The sequence below is a fragment of the Anas acuta genome, chromosome 3 (genome assembly GCF_963932015.1).
Source record: "Anas acuta chromosome 3, bAnaAcu1.1, whole genome shotgun sequence".
NCBI lineage: Eukaryota > Metazoa > Chordata > Aves > Anseriformes > Anatidae > Anas > Anas acuta.
Genome location: NC_088981.1, coordinates 35,138,506 through 35,155,533, shown reverse-complemented (window position 1 = coordinate 35,155,533; position 17,028 = coordinate 35,138,506).

The following is a 17,028-nucleotide window of genomic DNA, read 5'->3' as shown; positions in this document are numbered from 1 at the left end:
CTCTTTCCACATATAGTCTTCCATAAGTTAACCATACATATACCATTCCACAGGCAATATATCACATCATCTGTGGATTTTTTGTGTGTGTTTTTTGAGGTCCTTTTAATACAGAAAATATCTGTAGTCTTGGTTCTTTACTGAAAAATGGGCATGCCTGAGACAAGTTTTAACAATAATTTAAGAATAACTGACAGCATGTAGCTTTGCAAGTCAATCTGAGAACATAAGACTAGCTCTACTGAATCAGACAACTGGTGCACGTAGCCAAATGCACACCCTGATATAAAGACAATGATAGATCTACTACTCAAAATTTCAAGAGAGCAAACAGCCTGGGCTATTCCTGCAATCAATTCTGTTTATATTTCCCAGTTTTGTTCATGGATCTGGGGTCCATGAATTTGTCTAATCTTATTAAGGACTGTTGTGTTTTAACTTGGTCTGCAGCTAAACGCTACACAGCTGTTCACTCACCCTCCAACCTCCCTCTCTGGGATGGGGGAGAGAAACAGGAAAGTGAAGCCTGTGAATTGGGATGGTTTATTAAGACAGGAAAATAATAATAATAATAGTACTACTAATAATAATGTGTACAAAACAAGCAATGCAGAATGAAATTGCTCACCACCTGCTGACTGATGCCCAGCCTATCACTGGGCCGACCCCCCACCCTGGCTAGTTACCCCTATACATAATTTAGCATGATGTCAGATGGTATGGAATAAACAATATGCATGGGGGAGGAGGGGCAAAATTCCTTGTGGACACCTGAAAGAGTTACAAACTAATAATAAAATTTAGGTGAAGGAAAAGTTCCTTCTCTGTTGTTGTTGTTGTCTTTGTTTTCTTTTCCATACAATCTTAAAATGAAGATCCCTTTTTCTGGCCTTTGGTAGATTGTAAGCATGCCGGAACACTTCACATTATGTAGATCATATTTGTCTGAAACAATAATATCATACCTATAGTCTGCTGCAGGCTGAAATGTAGCCTATGCCTCAGGTACTGTTTTATGCCTTTGCTTTTGTTACTACATCCTTTTAAGTCTTCAACAGGGACAAGAAATTATCCTATTCAGAAGAAACACCATCCAGAAGTAACTTCAGTTGTTAGGGCCTGAATGAAACCAAAGATGACTATAGAATCATAAAGTAGCCTGAGTTGGAATTGTCCCCTAAGGATCATCGAGTCCAACTCCTGGCACCACACAGGTCACCCAAAACTTCAGACCATGTGACTAAGTGCACAGTCCAAATGCTTCTTAAACTCCGACAGGCTTGGTGCAGTGACTGCTTCCCTGGGGAACCTTTTCCAGTGTGCAAGCACCCTCTCAGTGAAGAACCTCTTCCTTATGTCTAGCCTAAACCTCCCCTGCCTCAGCTTGACACAATTCCTATCCAGTGGGTCCCATCACTGGTAACTAAAGAGAATAGATTGGCGCCTGCCCCTCCGCTCCCACTCGTGAGGAAGCTGTAGACCACGATGAGGTCTCCCCTCAGCCTCCTCTTTTCCAGGCTGAACAGGCCAAGTGACCTCAGCCGCTCCTCATACATCTTCCCCTCTAGGCTCTTCACCATCTTTGTAGCCCAGTAGCTTACTGATTTGAACAAAGAGGCTTTAATCTATCCTGGTTTGTTTACTAGTGAAGGAGCATGAAAGAGAAGCATGTCCTTCCCTCTGAAGAGTAGGTGAAGGAACAGCTAGTGCAAGGAACACAAAAATCAGTTGCGCCAGACTAATATGTGGTTGTATCTGTGCTTGGAGACTGCAACCCTCTTCAAACTTCCAGATGTAGAGGAATTCTTTGGCTGCAGCCTAAAAGCCACATGTACATAAGCTCCCCCAAGCCAGCAAATCTTCTGCCCATGACCTTCCAGGAAAGAGCAGTGTAAGCATGTAACCAAATTAAAGCCAAAACTTTCAGCCCGGTCCTTGACCTGAATAGGGAGTGAGGATCCGGATCCTGACATTTATACGTGATAGCTTATATGCAGCCAAAGTAAATACTGCAATCGGAGGTCATGGCGCTACATTTTGAAAAGTCCGGCATAAAGAAGAGATCTCAGAAAAGCAAAAAAACAAACAGTTCAAAATTTTAATTCTTTATTCATTAGGTCAACTCTAACCACTAAGCCCCTTGTCAGATTATTTCTATTAGTGATAGGAGCAATTGACCTTAAAAGACTGAAGCCAGGTAGATGAGCCTATTCCACAAGGTCTCTTGGCTCCATGCTTGTGAAGTGAAATCTGCCAGGTGTGGATCATTTGACCTTTGCTATATAGGAAGCCTGAGGACTTGTGGGGAATTGCCTCCCCCAGGGTGTCTGGGGGCCACATATTGACTTATACCACATGTATTGACTTACATATTGTGAAAACAGCATTTCTTTCATGAACAGCACATTCTCACAATTTCCATTTAGTGAAAGTAACGATAAGGCCACCAGTATCTATCCAAGTCTGTTTCTACTTACCAAAAGGCATAATTTTATTTCACTTTAAGGCACCTTTTCCACACAGTCTGTTGTTCTATCTTAATAAATACTTAAGCCTGACTTTGAAGAATATTCTTACCTGTAAGAACTTGAGCTTCTGAGTATTTTTATTTTATTATTATTATTTTATTTTTTAAGGGCTGGAAAGGGAGCTTAGAATCCACATAAGTAATTTCACTGAAAACAGACAAGTTGAGGGAAGTACTCAAACTCCTCAGCATTAAACAACTGTAGAACCCAGGAACACTAACCTGCCAGCTTCTTAACTTGAGTCACTTCACTGTGAAGGAACTTGGAAGTTGTACCACCATGGTTTTACTGTACTGAGAAGGCACCACCAATGTAGTTAGCACCCAGAGTCCCTAAAACTATTTCACAATGATGGTGGAAAACATGAAGAAAAAGCAGCCTGCTGGGGAACAGAGTCTATTTCACCCAGCCTATCCCTTAGCAGCCAGCCCCCTCACCCCAGCTGGCCATCTGTATATATTGTTTAGCATGACGTTAGATAGTACAGAATACCCCTCTGGCCAGTTTGGGTCAGCTGTCCTGGGTCTGTCCCCTCACAGATCCTGCTGCAGCCCTAGCCTGCTCACTGGCAGGACAGAGCTGACAAGTCCTTGGCTTAGTGTAAGCACTGCTCTGCAACAATTAAAACATCAGCATGTTATCAGCGCTCTTCTCATCCTAATCCAAAACACAGCACCTAGTACCTATCAGGTACTAGGATGAAAATTAACTCTATCCAATCTGAAATAAGGACAAACACATTGATACCATCTGCCTCTACATCCTCCTGTGACAAAACTATTGCAGTAGTTTCAGTTATTGTTATACCTTGTTCAATCTCATCCTTCAAGGAGAAGAAGGAAATTAAAATCTCCCTGATCTTGATTGATGTCCTTTCAATAACACTTTACTTTTACAAGATTCATGCCAGATTGTCTGAAAACACTTGACAAAGAACAGCAAATTTATGAGATTTACAATAGGCTGCATCCTGTTTACCTCAAGATATCCAGTGAAGTAATAGTAAATCAAAGCCAAGATCTCTGAAGGTTTTGTCTAGCCAGTCTTAACTGCATTATATTTGGAAGGCATTGTCATCACAGATGAGGTGTGATTAACTGGAGTTTTGGGTAGAAGATGAAAAAGCACATGCAGCACACCACACCCTCAGAGTAACAGAGTTTCTGCTGTAAACAAGATGCTGGTGTGGAGGAAAAAAAAAAAAAAAAAAAAAGAGAAAGACCAAGAAGTGGATGACTTAGTCATTTTAGGACTGCAAGACACCACTACACTGTATAGACATGGGATACAGTCTTTGAAATATAGTCATGGAAGCTGAAATTAAAGACAGGTCTGAAAAGAGCTACTGTGGAAGACGAGATGAGATTAGCTCATTTAGCCTCACTAAATAGGAGGGTGAATTGAACACTCTGCCATAGCCTCATCTAGGTTAGGTTTCTTTTCTGAAACAGTGTAAGATCTAAATGCATGAGGTAAATACTCAGGGAGGAGAGAGACAATTTCTGTTATTTTTTTTTTTTTTTTTTAATTAAAGGAAAAAAATGGGTGTAAAATGATGCCAAAATTAAAATGTTTCCAATGAGATTTTAAAACAACTTTTCCCCAGGAATAATAATGTAAGAAATAATTTTAAGAAGGAACTCAATTGTGTAATGGATAGGGTAAATCAAATTACCAGTGATAACTCTGTGGGTAGTTAGGGTCTGGTGGCCGGAAGATGTGGCGCTGTACAGAAAGGTGGAGCCCCTCCCTTGATGGACAGTAGTGTGTGGTCTGTGATGTAAGCAAGCCGAAGTGACGCTATGGGCCTCGGGTATATGACGCCATGTGACTCGACAATAAACGCCATTTGCCATCCACCACGTTGGTGTCTGTGAGCCCCAACCGAGCGGCCTGGGGTTGGTCGCCGTGCCGGTCCTGAACCAGGTCGCCATCGCCCCCTGAAGGCAACATAACTTGAGGCCAGATTTGGTGATCCAGGAATGCCTGTAATTCTAAAGACTTTCTGCTAGTAGTCTACACAGGCTTACCTTCAGAGGATAACACCCAAGGTTATTCATATGTGGAATGGAAATCTAAATTGTTCAGTAAGACAGTATGAACAACTCATATTGAGAAGCTGATGTGCAGGCAAGAGCAGTGACAGTCTCTTTCCTTTCTTGATGTGAGTTCATTGTCCTGTTGCACTCTGATTGTTGCACTCTGATTGCATCAGTAGCAAATCTGATATTTTTGGAATGAATATCCACAGGTATCCTGACAGGTACCTGCTTCTGTAGAGAACTCTATGAGAAATAGCCTAGTGTCTAGCAGAAACTTGATCCTTTGGGATCATTAAGGTATATAAAAGCTGCTCATTCGATTACAGCTGTTATTTTAATGATAACTAAAGAGACATGATGAACATAAAGACAGGTAGTTCTTTGAAGGCCACTTTATTTTGGTTTACTTTTTACTTGGAAACAGAGACATGACAAAGCAAGAAAAGTCAAGTTAGGAAAATATTCAGAAATAAGCAGCCTAGTTCTTAACTAAAAGTAAAGGTATGGTAATTTTCCATATCATATATTATATATTGTCAATGCTGTAAACATGTGCCTTTTTACACTCTGACAATATCCCCATGTTGACATTTTAATGGCTACGTTTCCTGAAAAATTTTCTCTGACACATTTTCAATTCACCAAGAACACAAGGCCAAGTCTCAGCACAATTTACATATCTATATGCTCAGCAGCCAGGCTTTCCTATAAAACACTTGCAGACATTTTTTCAGAATAAATCAGCTCCCATTCATGTACTTCAGGTATGGCTATATCTTACAAAATGTGCCGGATCCAGTCATTTGTAATATAACACCTAATATCAAGAACTCAGAAAAATACAGCACTGTGCTTTTCATGAAAATATGGTTCAGCTTGGGGCCCTGGACTCTTCTTAAAATTGGCCTATAAATCAGTCTGATTATTCCTCATTTATATAGCTCAGTTCCACTTTCAAAGTCAGCTGGAACTTTAACATTGACTTCAGTGGGACCACTATCATCAAGTCAATATTCTAAAGCAAGTCACCAAAGCAGCTTTTTAACAAGTAGTGCTTGATTTAAAGAAAAGAGAACAGTGTGTGCATGAGAAAGTGCAAGAGAGGGAGAGCTAATAACCACCAATAGAAAAAAAAGAAACATTTCTGAAGGTGATATTGAGAGAAATGAGTGAGGTATCTCCATGTTTTTCCAGTGGAAAAATACAGTGATTTACTAATGGTTGATGTTGAAACCCCATCATCACCAAGTGAGGTTTAGATAAAACACCTCCACACAGAGGATAATCTTACAGTCATGTCAGGATGGAGGGTGGGATAGATAATCTATTTGATACTTCAGCTCCCGCATTTTGCAATTCTGTCTACCAACTGTGCTCACTTCTCTCTTTCATGAGGTATATAATCATTTCATTGTACCATGCACTGTTAATCTCTTGCTGTAATTTCTGAAATCTGTGAAATCACTTTTTATGCAGTATATATTTCAAATCTCTTCAGGGTAGATTTGTGGCTCTGTATTATTTTCTTTCCCTGTATGAAATGTTTCAAAAAACAAGGTGCAGTCACACAATGTTCCTTTTACTGGATGACTGTACACGTTTTTATCTTTCTGAGTATAAACATATCATCACATTCTCCCAGGAACTTGTAGTGATATAGTTGAAATAGTTTCTGTGTTATTTTATGAAAGCAATGATAACATTCATAGGCTTAAACACAGCTATGCCTTAACAACCAAGGGAAATACAATGTTTCTCACACTCAGCAAGTCTTATTAGAAGGGCATGAATAAATAATCTCAACAATTTGAGCTAAAGTATTCATCCAGCAGCTTGTCCCACTGATGGGCCCATTACTAATACCACCAATATTAATCATTATTTAACATCATGTTTAAATTTGTCATTGCCATTTAGACTACAGCATGAAGAGAATAAATTACCTGTAAAACAGAAACAGTCACTGTTTAATCTTTCCTATTTCATCTGTTCTTAACTGATTACAAAGCCTAGTGTGCTATGCTTACATAGGGATTGTGATTAGGTGGGTATACAGTGAGTGACTTCTGAGCTGAGCTGAGCTCTTATTTTGATTTGTCTGCAGCAAACTACCTTTAAGTTTTACCAGTCCTGACTGTTTGCTCCCAGTGGAAAGTACATTTACTTAAACCACCCACCAGGAAGACAATTCTGAGCCTGTCATCCCTTTAATGTTGTATAAGCAAACTAGAACGACATGCCAGTCACCACCATTTGTGAATGGTTCATTTCTACTGGTTCTTCATTGAAAATACAAGAATCAGCTTTTTATCCTTAAGTATTCCTGATACTAGAGCATATCCTCTTAACAGTTTTTGTTAATGAGGATAGAGGATTAATGAGGATTACATGTACGAAGCTTTGTTTTTAGTAGCTGATAATGGGGGAAAGAGGGAGAGGAACAGAAAGAAAAAAACAAACAAACAAAAAAAAAACAACAACAAACAAACAAACAAACACTAAGACCAACAAGCCTCCTTTCCTCATTCTTTTCTTCCAACTGGAACTGGAATTTTCCTTCCAACTGCTGGGAAAAGCAGTTGTTGGGGCCCCAGGTGACAGTCCCCCTCTGGGCAGTCTCTCCAGCTTCCAGCACAACCAGGGTATGTGACAAGCTATCACCATTCCTGTCCTATAGCACTTTGTGGTTTCCATCATGGCTTGCTCCAACCCTACTGGGTTGTTTCCATTAATGATGCTCTTCATGCTGACTAGAGCATGACAGCACATTGCTTAGTCTTTGTGCATGTATTTCTTTGGGTAATCCTGACTATCTAGGTGACCACTATATGCTAAGTTTTGGGTTTCCCTAATGCAGACTAAAAGCCATAGGCCTAGTTGTAGGATCAGGGTAGGAGTGGTGATTCCCTGTGCTGATAGCAATTGCATCCCATGAGAATCCACTAAAAGATCAGTATCTGGGCTTTGGGGTGCAAGACCAAGAGGAAAACCATGTGGGAACAAAATCACAAAACACCAATAGCAAAATATTGCCCTGGCAGCTGTGGAAAAGCCTACCACAAGAGCCCAGGTGAACACTTTGAGTCAGCTGACAACATGCAACACCCTCCCACATGAAGTCTGGTTCCACAGCCCGGAGTTGTGAGTGGAAGCCATGATGCAGAGATACCTTCCTTCATCCTGCATTCATGGGCTGAGTCTCAGATCAATATTTTTTTCCTAATAGGTTCTCTAACATCTCCCTGAGATCTGAATGGGAGTTTCCTACAGCAACCCATTTCAGCCATTACGTACTGATACTCTGTCTCAACGTCTGCAGAAGATGCTGCTAATAACTTGCACACTCTCCTGGGTTTTGCTCAGCAGAAAAGAAAAGAGTAAAAAGATGCGCATGACGTTTCTCCAACGGAATTTGCTCTTGACTTTTCATTTGCAGTTCCTCCCAAAGGAAGCAGGAAATATAAAGTGAAATTAGCCCTTTGGGAAGAGGTCAATATATTTAATTTGCACTCTAAGTAACAGAATAATATTCCTCCACAGAGCCTGTGCTATTCGGGTATATAATTTTTGCTCTTATAAATTCTTCTTTTAACAAAACTTTAAAAAAAATAAAACTTTCAAAATGGCAATTTCAACACAAAGCTCCTATAACTAATATGAGAAATTGCAGAAAATCATAGCAATATTTTAAAGCTCTTAACAGTTTTTCACAGGAAACCTAGAAGATCAGTTTTAATTTCACTGACATATTTTGTATGCTAGTGAATTCTTGCAAAAAGTAGTAATTGATTTATGTTTTTAATCTATATACAATGAGTGTGTTATGGAAATAGTAGAAGCTATTGGCTACTCCTAAACACACCCCTAGTAATGGTAATTTAAAAAACAAAAAACAAACAAACAAAAACAAACAAACAAAAACAAAAACAAAACAAACAAAAAAAAACCAGCCAGCTTCTGTTTCATCATTTCATGTGAAATAGAATGAACACAGTGAACGCTGGTGATATGATGAAAAGCAATGTTAAATCATCTAAAATAGCAGCAGCAGACGGAAGATATTTGCTCACTTTATTTTTTGTTTGTTTAGTATTCTCTTTCTCAAAACGTTTAAAGCGTCCAGTCAGAACGCAAAAACATTATTGTGTAAAATATGTGACTAATCCAAAACTATCCTAATGAACCAAAATTAAAGGGTTGGATTATCCATAAGTAAAAATAAATAAATAAAACCCACCTGTTTCCTGTTGCAAAGAACCTCAAGTTTTGCTGAAAAGAACATTCTGGAGAGGCTTAGATACCTCTGCACCATTCACCACATGAATGGAATGGTTTGGTGATGGGTTGTGAACAGATGGAATTGCTTTTAGCAGGAGTTGGTGGTCATCCCAGTATTTAGTCTGCAGTCATGAACAAGTCATATAACCAAAGACACAGAATCATGGCTACAGAATATAACTGCAAATTAGATGAACAGGTGAGAGTAATAACCAGTGGGTCACAAGAAAATGGAAAAGATATGTTAGGTGGGACCCACTTTGGTTTTCTTATGTCTGGATTACCTAGCACAAATGAATTGAACAATGCAAAATACAATCCCACCACTTCACATATATTTAGTTCCAGTCTAGAGAAGAGACATAGTGGAAGTACAGTGAAAGACAGGTTTAAGATTTAACATAAATAAATAAATAATAAATAAATCATTCAGATTAAATAGCTGAAATAAATTTACAACCTAATAAGGATGAGAATGAATGAATGTGATTCAGTAAGAACTGCTAGTGACTCAAAAATGAACTGACGAATAACTGGTACTTGGCTGGTGTAAAGGGAATGGCAACTTGGAAGTAATCTGGCACAACTCAATGAGGTTAAAACAGCAAATTCAGTACAGAGATATATAATCATGAATGTCGCATACAAAAGATTCAAAGTAATCCTCCCAGTATGCGCAGTTCTAGGCTGGACCACAGTGTGTTGGCTTTTATGTGTAATGCTTTGGAGAGCTGTGGACTGACTAGAGAAAAAGTAGAAAGCAGTAAGAGTGATCTGAGAGTCACGATCTTGGAGAAAATGCTGTAAGAACTGGATTTGGAAGAGAGTAGGTTAGTGTCTGTCTGGGATGGTATTTGTACTTTGATAATTTGAGGATTTGTTTCAAGTAGATGATTTCTTGAGTATCTTCTGCATTTTCTATGATTTTAAATTTATGATAGATTGTATGGTATATTGTATTTACAGAGTTAGATAAATCCATCCATACATGTCTGTCTCTTTTGTGAACAGGATGAGTCTCCATACTGTTACAAAAAATCAGCTATGATAACACTATTCGTTTTGGTCTTTCACTTACCTATCTTGACTGTATCAGGGCAAAACCCAGACCTTTAGAAAAAGCAAGGTAATACGAGAAGGAAGGAAAGATATCACTTCCTTTCTGCTCTGAGAAAGCATCCCATCAGTAAGCTTATGTAAAAAAATATATAAATAAATAAGTTTCAGTTATGACAAACTGGCATGTTGTGATGACAAATAATGTTTCATAGCAAATTACAAACTTTGTTTTGTATTGGCAGGTAGAGGAAGGAACAAAGCTAACAATAAATGTCTTCTGTGACTGTAGTCCATAATTAAAAAGAAGATTAACACAAACCCTGCAAGCCAAACTGCAGGAGAAAGATTACTCTCAGTTTCCTTGCCAGGAGATTTTAATTTTTAGATTCCTGCTGAGCAAGCTGAAGAATCATGAAGGACTAACCATGTTGAATGCCTCTTTTAGCTGTCTGAGTTGCAAAAAGGTTAATAATGCAGGCCATGTGACAACTCCAAAATGGGGACTAATTTCGTTATTAGGTTGCCACTCCTGGAGATATTCCAAGGAGCCCTGTGGCTTTTCATGATCAGCAGAGAAAAGAAAAGAGGAACTCCAGGCTGAACTACAGTCAGCAGATGCCCTCCCTCTGGTGTTTAATTTAATTAATTGATGTTTGTTGAAATAAAGCCAATTAACCTGGCTTATCTCTTTATCAATCTTTCTTCTGCTTCCAGCTGGAAAAATGTCATCACGTGTCTTATGGCAGACAACAGGAACAATTAAAACCAACCTGTGCTGCATTGCCTGCAGCAGGCTTTGCAAGGGGAGATGAGAAACATTTTTTGTTTGTTTGTTTTTAATGTAGGACAAAACAGTCAGGCTTTTTACTTTAGTTGTTTTCTGCCTCTGGATCCCCTTTAATTCATTTTAATGTAGGGGAGAGGAGGAATTGAGGCATAACATAGTCAAAAGTTGCAATTGCTTAGGGTCTCAGGGAGCAAAACCTGATTTCTGTTCTCAGACCCCTGTTGTAGTTAGTGGGAAGCACATCGTACTCCAGTGACAACAGCCATCAAAGGATGATGTTTCTGGTTATGTGCATGTTGTTGAAGGCAACAACATGATGTGAAGATACATAGAACCTACTTCTTTTCTATCTAAAAGGCTTGTTATCTGTCACAGGATATCCTCTACTCTGCCCTGGTCAGGCCTCACCTGGAGTACTGTGTCCAGTTCTGGGCTTCCCGGTACAAGAAAGACAGGGAGCTCCTGGAAAGAGTCCAGTGGAGGGCCACAAAGATGATACGGGGCCTGGAGCATCTTCCCCAGGAAGAAAGGCTGAGACTTACCTGGGTAAGTTCAGCCTGAAAAAAGAGAACACTGAGAAGGGATCTCCTCAGTGTATATAAATATCTGAGGAGTGGGGGACAGAAGGATGTAGCCAACCTCTTCTCAGTGGTTTGTGGGGATAGGACAAGGGGCAATGGCTGCAAGTTAGAGCACAGGAAGTTCCACACTGACATGCGAAAGAACTTCCTCATGGTGAGGGTGACGGAGCATTGGAACAGGCTGCCTAGGGAGGTTGTGGAGTCTCCTTTTCTGGAGATATTCAAGGCCTGTCTGGACGCCTACCTGGGCAGCCTGCTCTGAGGAACCTGCTTTGGCAGGGGGGTTGGACCCGATGATCTTTCGAGGTCCCTTCCAACTCCTACAGTTCTGTGATTCTGTGATATAGTTTTATATCACTTGTTCATGATAAAGACTATAAAGATTATTTGTTATCCCTTAAATATTTGCCAACAGATTGATGTTCCAACATTTCTCCAGGCATTAAAGCTTGCATTTCACTAGTTTTACCTTTTTTAAGTAGGGTTTATCTTTGCCCATTTCCAATCTTCTGGAACTCAAGTCACTCCAAAAAAAAATCAAAAGTGTTTGTTTAGAGAGTGTTGAAGGGACACAGCCCTTAATCTCCAAAGTTTCTTCCAGTACTAAAGTGCCTGCAGAAATGGACCTTTCTACATGGAGAATGTCCTCATGCAATAGAAGATGTGTTTGATCCACACTTCCGGGGAAATTGTTACAGTCTTCCCATCCGCTCCTATGAATTCTGATCAGGTCTCCTATATACCTTAATTCCTTACATCGTACACTGTAGAGAATTTGAAAATGATAGTAATTATAGCAGTGAATCTCAACACTTCAATGCACAAAAGCAAAGAAATTTGCAATCTGTGATCTCTACTGCGGTGTTAACTCAGATGACTTACAAATACATTTCCTCTAGGTACAAATTAGTAGCATAAATATTCAATCAAAATCTCGTTAACTGTTCTGTGGCCAACTTTGATGTAATGTTTGCCATTATGTGTACAAAAAAAGATTATTTCCAGTCATTTAACTCCAAGCACTGTTGTTAGGGGTAGCAGTACAAGATCTACGACACATCTCCATGTAGTTCTGATTCCGTACTCAAAAATGTACGTACTGAATATGCACCTGCATATCAGCATGGCCTTTTTATTTTGCCTAGCTCCATCTTTACTGTGCTTTTAACGTGTTTGCACTGTAGAGAGGAGACCCGTGTCTATATGTGAAATAGTGGCTCTAGGATAAGCTCAAGACTGTTGTTCTCTATGCGTGCACTTTGTTTTTCTGTGACATTTTTCTTTCATTATTGTTTGTCTGGAGAGTTCTCAAAACATCTCCAGCTCAGGTATAGGAGTTATACACAGTATCTCTCCCTTCTAGAAAGAAGACAGGGACTCATTTGTGCTTCCAGCAGCTATCATATGACATTTCTTTAAAGTCTTGGGAGCGAGGTGGTGATGAATGCCAGCTTTTCATGTTTATCCATCTGTACCCTAGTTGCATTGCTAGTAGAAGCACTTGAATCTGTGTTAATAAGTAGCACAAATACAGTCTCTCATCTAGACCTCAGCTATGGCTTGAAGTGGGCTAGCAGCCAATCCACTGGGTTTGGACTAAGGCAAGATTTGGTGCAGTCATGAGCAGGCCTGGAGTACAGTCTGCAACCAGAGAGAAAAATAGTGGATTTATTTGTGATATTGTCACTTGGTGTCAGTTCTGTAATGGTTAATCTTGTCAAAGCAGGATACATACAGCAGCTCCTTGGTTTGCCATTGATTCCATAAGTTTTTCTAAGTTCAAAGGATTTGAAATCTTAGCTGAAATTCAGTCAATAGTTGATATAGTTGGGAGAAAAAACTATGAAAAGAACATTCCCAGTCCCTAAACCAGGCTGCCACTACACATAAGCAATATTTTTGACCCATAAATATAACACAGGCTTTTCATCATGACCACGTGTCTTTGGAGTTTCATCTCTAGCCAGATCCAGCATGAGAAAAGCAGAAAGCAGATAGACATGAAAAATGAAAACAAAACACTATGAACTTAATTTCTATCATTGTTGTAGGCAGTCACTGGTCTCACAAAGGGACAAATAAATATGGTTGCATATACATTATTAAATGTAATTGCATTGTTACTTATCGGTTTAATTAAATACCTAGGAAAAAAATGTAATAATTCAAGGCACAGTACGAGCAGCAATGACTTTAACCCTTAATAATCATCTTTTGCCTTCACACTGTGGTAATGACCATATTAATTAGTAATGAAATGATTAAATATGAAGAGTGTGAACAATGCCGTGAATCTCTGTGCATGGGCACCTTGCGAGGAATAGCTGCTCTTGTGTCAAGCACACCTTGAAAGGTGCAGTCAGAGAGTTTTATTATTGCTGGCTGCAGCCTCTGGGCACTGCAGGGATTCTGCAGCCAGGAGGGCTAATGTAATGGACTTCTGTTTTGGTAAATTGAATGATCTAAAACAAATACAACCAGGTTGTGCTGCCATCCTGGAAAATGCTATGACCTTGACAGCTCTGCTCCCAGCTAAACTCTGTTCCTTGCTCTTTGGAGACCAAAATCTCTCCTAATCCTGGAGATCACATATCGCCAAGTACAGGCAATCTTTTTAGCGGCCTCTTTAAAGGTGTATGCACCTGAGTGCAGCTTCAGAGTTGAGAGGGGTACCCCAGACTTAGGACATGCCAGATGTATGTTATGCTGTACTAGAGAGGAAAGCAACAGTGCATGCTGCAGCATGCTCTTCTCACTCCTCCCACCCAAACACACACAGTGTTTCTCATCAATCTCTTTACAAAGGCTGCCAGTGAAGGCTGCTGCCCTCTTCACCATAACAGTTCTTTTCTGAAGGAGTGAAGCTACTTTGTCTGCCTTAAACCTTGTCCCTTTAGAGGGGCTGTTCTCAGAGGTTTAGTGCCAAAATTAACCAGTATTAGCTTTGCAGGGGTGAGGGAGGGTGGGGGGCACATGAATTGCTCCAGAGAACACTGACAGGTTTCACAGAATGGCTGAGGTTGGTAAGGAACTCTGAAGGTCCCCTGATCCAATCCCCCAGCAGGGCCACCAAGACCAAGTTGCCCTGGACCATGTCCAGGTTGCTTCTTAATATCTCCAAGGAGGGAGTCTCCAAAGCTTCTCTGGGCACATGTGCCACTGCTTGGTCATCCTCACAGTGAAAAAAAAAGTATTTCCTGACACTCAGGTGGAGCCTCCTGTGCTCCAGTTTGTGTCTATTGCCTCTTGTCTTGTCACTGGACACTGCCAAAAAGAGTCTGGCTCTATTCTCTGCGCACACACACACACACACACACCCCTCCCCGTAGGCATTTCTACACAGGATGTTTCTGCACATACAGGTATTTATACACTATTTGATTACATGACTTCTGCCCCTTTGCATGTCAATCTGTATAGCTTGGATCTCAAAAAACATTTGGTGACTAGCCCTCTGTATTTCCACACCAACCAATGACACTTGCCATCAGTAGGGTGTTCAGTACAAGTCCTGCATGTTGCAGGCACATTCTGCTCTTTGTTACCCCTGAGCAATCTCAGGTCACGGTTCTGTCATCAGCAGGAGGATGCCAGATTTACTCTAACATAACTAGAAACAAGTTTTGGCTCTAGGAGGAGGTAATGTAAAATCCTCCCCATTCTGCATCATGTTTTTTCCCCTCCTAGGAATCCCAGGCTGTTCCATGTCACCCAGTGGAGAATAAATCCTTACAAAGAGAAGAGAGAATTCATAGATCCCAGCAGTGCTTCTGTGTATTGCGTTCTCTCATAGGACTGCCACAAGTCCCACTGCCTAATGCCCACTGAAAATCAACAGCAAAAAATCTTTCCTCTCATTACAGACACAAATGACAGGCTTTTAGAATGATTAGCTGGAAATTGCCTTTTCCATCAGATACAAGCCCAGAGGAAGGAGGGTGCCAGAGAAAGAAGATGCTGATATGGGTTTCTTTGTAATGCAAATGTAGGAACATGCTTTTTATCTTCAGACAAGTGCAAGTGCTTCACAAAGATTTTATTTAAGGCCTGTGTTCTCATGCATTACAAAAGTGAAGCAAAGAGACATGCCAGCATTAATGAACTTCCAGGAGCTGTATTATTAGTTCCTAGGAAGAGAGAGAAAGCAAAAGAGAGAGAGAGAGAGCACATACGATTTAATGTCAGGCTTATTAACAAAGAGACAAATGCTATTCATGTGAGGAAGATGGTAGAATTGAGTCACATCTCTGTTTACTCTGGGGACCTCATATAAACACAAAAACAGTTCTATCTCCATCAACAGCTAAATCACGCCAGTTTGTCCTTACAGATCCTTTTTTGGCTATTTTTCTCACATTTCCATATCACAAAGGTCTGATAGTCATGGTGACAGGAAGATGGAGTTTAAGGGAACACATATGCCTACAAGGCACTTTCTCTGCTGTGTGCTTGCCTGGCATTTAACAATGATGTAAGTGCATAATGTCATGCCTTCCTTTCATTCACTTTTATTTCTGCTCAGAAACATGTGCAGACTGGGCTCTGCAGAATGGGCAGAGCTTTGCAGGCAAGTCAGGAGAGGTGAAAAGAAAAAAAAATCAGGGAAAAAAAATCAGTCCATTCGTATCAGCTTTATTCCCTCACACTAGCAGCTAAATCTTCAGAAAAACAGAAACAAATGTCACGTCCCAATATGTTTTGTTGTTGTTGTTTGTTTTTTTTTTTCCTATACTTCTCCATCTCTGCTTTCACAGCTACCCTATTAACTCCTAGGTGTTGGTTTCCAATTAGGTGGGAAAAAGAATGGCTAACACACATCTAAGAGCATCCAGAAGGGGAGGTGAGGTAATGTCTTTCCCCAGATGCTCTCTGAAGCCCCAGTTAGCCATATAACTGACCCCCATTGCCCAGGCAAGTACAGGGGCTCCAGCTACACAGCTGGGCCAGCTCTGGGCTCAAAGGAAATATTAACTGACTTTTTAAGATCCTTTTCTTTCTTATTTTCACAAATCAGAAATTATGTGAAATTGAAACCGGAATTGACTTATTACTAATCAAGGGAGTAGGAAAGCTTAAGATCCTATATCAAGGTAATCTTTAGGATCATGTGAGTCCACAGCTCTTTGGTAAGGAGCTACATATTATAGCAGGTCTCACTTTCCAAATGCACCCAGCAAGGTAGAACATCTCCTCTCTTTGCCCATCATCAGAGGCTGCTGCACAGCAGGCGCAGCACTTGTCCTCACTTCTATTTGGCCATCCTTGGGAAGAAATTGATAGGCACACCTCATTTAGGATGTTGGCATGGAAACCTTCACTATAGCACATAAAACTGGTTTTCAAAAAATGCTGCATTTTGAGAAGTCCTACTGAGGGAACAACTTTAGCCTAAATTAAGGCACCTCTCTGAAAAACTTTGGTTTATATATACTGCTATTAAGTCTTTTTGCGAAAAGCCTGTAAGGAAGGAGATAAAAGGGCCACTTTACTGTAGAAAGAACTGTTAAAGGATTTCTGCAGCCTGAGAACCTACTGATTAGAGGCTTTCAAGGCTGCTCATAATGGTGCATACCTGTTAAGCCAAAAAAAAACAACCCTTCATTTTACTAAAGATGGAGATGACCTCATAGAAGCTAATCATTCATGTGCCCTCTTGGACATGCTGTTTCTTAACAGAGCTCCTATTCCCATTTACCACTCCTCCCCAAACACACACACTGAGAAATGGTTTCCAATGTAGCTGAGCAATGCAC